Raw genomic sequence first — 4100 nt, forward strand, 5'->3', positions numbered from 1 at the left:
TAAAACTGTGAGCCAAAACAGTTGTTTGAAAAATGCTAACATGTGTGTGGGAAAGAACTGGAAATGTTCATTTTGATGCCTTCAGGAGTTCATCTCCCAGCTCCTTGTCCTATCTTCCTCTCTCTCTGTATACATCTGGCTCTTCCCATGCACCAGCTTTCTCCACCAGCGTGCTACCCAGACTCCCATCACTCAGCTCCTACTGAAGAGCTCCTAGTGGGTCTCCCTATCCCATCTCACTCACAAAATCTTAAATTCTCAAAGAACAGTCCTGATTGGTTAAATTTGTTTGAAAGGCTAATTCTTTTTTTTTTTTTTTTTTTTTTTTTTTTTTGGTTTTTCGAGACAGAGTTTCTCTGTGTAGCTTTGGACCCTATCCTGGCACTTGCTCTGTAGACCAGATTGGCCTCAAACTCACAGAGATCTGCCTGCCTCTGACTCCTGAGTGCTGGGATTAAAGACATGTGCCACCAAGGCTGGGCTGAAAGGCTAATTCTTAAATCAAAGAGCCAACATTTTGTTTTAGCAGTTTAGCCATTATAATTTTGCATCCAAGTCTAGTTCGGACATTGAAACACATACAAGGGGGACTAAGGATGGTGTCTGCTGTTTTTTGATACTGGACATACAGTTGCTTCCATTGAGAAGCTGGGACTAGTGGGAGGTTTTAGGTCATTGGAGGCATGTCCTTACAGAATAATTTTGTTATTAAAGGATCTTACACTACCTAATTTGCTACTAACTTATATTAATCAAGACAATGCAGTATAGGCATAAGATCACATGGATATTGATAGCACAATAAATAACAGCACAATAAATAGCACAATAAATAACCATAATACACACACATATATATGATTGATGTACCATTACATTACCATAGAGTCAAGAATATACATGTATGTATGCATGTGTGTATGTATGTCTATGACTTTTTACAGAGATCCAATGCAATTCACTGGAGGAAAGCTTTTCAATTTATTTCATTACATTTCAAATATTTATCATGAAAGATATAGTTTTTTATCATTTAAGATATTTTAGAATTATAAACACTATTTACCCAAAGCATTCAAGTTAGAAAACTATGTATGTATGTACAATTTTCATTTAAAATTTTCACGTTCATTAAAGCATAACTTCTAAAGATCGATGCACTCTTGAAGGAGTACTTAGAATACACAGAAGTGTGCATGTGTCAGTTTTCAAAGCAAAACACCTGTAATATACATACCTATTGAATTTAACTCATAGATTAAAATTTTATTGTAGCCTTACAGACACATCTTCATGGCAAAATGTGAATGTCTAGTCTGTTTGCAGCGGTTAATTTCCAGTGTCAATCCATTACAATCACATAGGAGACATACCACTGGGTATATCTTGGTAGAGGGAGAGAGCATTTACAGTGAAGCTTAACTGAAGAAGGAAGGCCTAATCTGGACTTGGATGGCACCATGCCATGTTCTGAGGACCCAGAGTAGGCAATAAGGAATAAATAATAAAAGTTGTCTGAGCACCAACCTACATCTTTGTTTCCTGGTAACAGCCAGAAGGTAACCAGCCACCCCACACTCCCTGCCAGGCCTTGTCCACCATGTGAACTATATCTCTGATTGTGTAACCAAACAAGCCCTTCTTTCCTTTAGTTTCTTTGAAGGGTATTTCGTCACAGCAATAAGAAAACAATTGTCACAGCAATAAGAAAAAATAAATAATACAGAGATGTTATAACAAAATACCAGAGACTGTGTAGCATTTATACAACAGAAACTTAAACTTCATGAGTCTGGGGATGGGAAGTCGCAGACCATGATGCCCTGCAAATTTAGAGCCAAAGAGAATCTATTTTCTGGTTTATAAATGATACATTCTTAGTATAGCCTCACATTGTGGAAAAGGGGCGCTCCTTGTGGCTCATTTATAAAGACAAAGCCTTAATAATCTAGTAACTTCCCAAACACCCCACCTCTAAGTGCCATCACCTTGGGAAGTTAGATTTCAGCACAGGAACTTAGGACGAGGAGATGGAGCAACCACTGTAAGGATAGCAATGGAGCTTAACTATCTTATACTGTGAAGGACAAGATGGAATCTGTGAATAGTCTTTGGGTCATTGGGTCTCACACGCTTGAATGGGCTCTTGGTCTGCTCCTCACTTGACTGTGAGGTGGGTGGTTTTGCTTCACCACATCTACCCCAAATAATGTCCCAACCAACAGCCAAAATCATGGATTGGAAACTTCATAATTATCAGGTGAAGAGGCTATTCTCGTTGTAAGATATGAGGTGTTATAGTAGCTGAAAGTTGACTAATATATGCACAAATATATCCAGTCTCTGAGGTATTATAGTAATAGGAAGCCAACTAACAAACTTATGCACAAATATATCCAAATTTCAGTTCAACAAAATTTGTCTCTGTGTCTCAAGGTTTACTAGTCTACATTCCTTCAAATTCATCTTCATCTGAACTAATGGAAGCAAAAGAGACATTTGTTCTTTCTTAGCTCCTCCTATTTCTCTTCCAAGCCAGAAAAATAATCTGACCATTTTTCATTCCCCTCAGACAAAGCAATTTGACAAATTAGTGGTGTGTCCTTAATGACATCAAACTTGGAGCAGTTGGCAGCACTTGAGGGTGTAATTTAAATCTACCATGGCAAAGCTAATGAATTATGTTTTCCTGGTTCTCAGTTACATCTTTTATCTGTGACACTTAGTCTGCCAGGGCAGAACATGAACCATGTCTTTCTCTTCTGTAAGCAAATCAGCTTATTGTTCAACTTTGAAAATCTGTAAAAAGACCCGTCTTGCCGTTTTAGTAATGATCATTTCTAATTTTAGAATAATATTTAAGAATCAAGTGAGCTAACTAGGCTACAGTGCTCTCAAAATTTGAAAGCTAGTCTCAAGGTATAGATGGCTCCCTCTCTATGTCAATTTTTTAAACATCTTTAAAATCTTCCAAGAGCGGGAATTCAAGGCAGCATTATGAAGCTGGTCAGAAGTCCACGGATGGAGAGGTCACAGGCCTAGCAGGAACCTACTACTGCTGTTTTGCTGAATGTTCTTGTCATGAAACCACTCACAGATGAGTGTTGCCCTCAGCCTTGGCCAGAGAAGGGCTTTCTGCAGTGGGCAACAGTTAATGCAGAACTGGTCAAACGGCTGAGAGCTCATCCCTAAATGGGACATCTACACACCACTGTCTCCTACCTGCCCTGCATGACTAAGGTTCAGGGAACACCAAGGAAGAGAAGATGGAAAGAATGTAAGAGCTAGAAGGTGGGGAGGAGTGCTGTGACATGTTGTCCTTTGGCAGTATGGTTGTCACACTTGTGACCTCACAACAGCCATGGCTATCTGTACAAGATCACCCCACAGAGATCAGTCAACATTCCAGGCAGCTCTAATCGGGTGAAATGAGTTTTTAAAACAAAAATAGAGAGTAAATGAAGGTGAGAGGGAGATGTGTTGCCGTGCTCAAGGGAGTGGGAGAATGGAATTAGAGGTAAACATGATCATTATACACTGTATGCATGGATGAAATCATCAGGGTAAATAAAAGACACTCAAAATAATCTCCCAAGTAAAAGTCTCAATAGGCTGGAGGTGTGTAGGGTACTATTACAACATTTTAAATATTCTTCATAACTCTAATAATTATAATTTACATTCTTAATGCTTCTATTATTAAACTACTTTCTTCCTTGTAGTGAGTCTTTCTGAAACAAGCACACCCAGCTATACAGGGCAGTGAATGTGTGCATGGTGACTTGGCAGACACAGCTGTATAGGGCAGTGAATGTGTGTATGAGCAGTGACTGTGTATATGGTGGTTCACTTTGTTTAGCTCTGTAACAGGGTCTTGCTAGGTGACTCCTGAAGATTTTGAATTTGTGATCCTACTCTCTCATCCTCTTGAATTCTGAGATTTTATGTGTGTGTGTGTGTGTGTGTGTGTGTGCAATTTATAATTAAACAATGTAAAGAATCAATGAGACGAGTTGGTTCTTTGAGAAATTCAACAAAAAGACAAACCTTTATCCAAACTAACCAAAAGACAGAGAGAGAATATCCAAATTAACAAGATC

This window comes from Cricetulus griseus, chromosome 3, assembly GCF_003668045.3.
Source record: "Cricetulus griseus strain 17A/GY chromosome 3, alternate assembly CriGri-PICRH-1.0, whole genome shotgun sequence".
In the NCBI taxonomy this organism is placed as follows: Eukaryota; Metazoa; Chordata; class Mammalia; order Rodentia; family Cricetidae; genus Cricetulus; species Cricetulus griseus.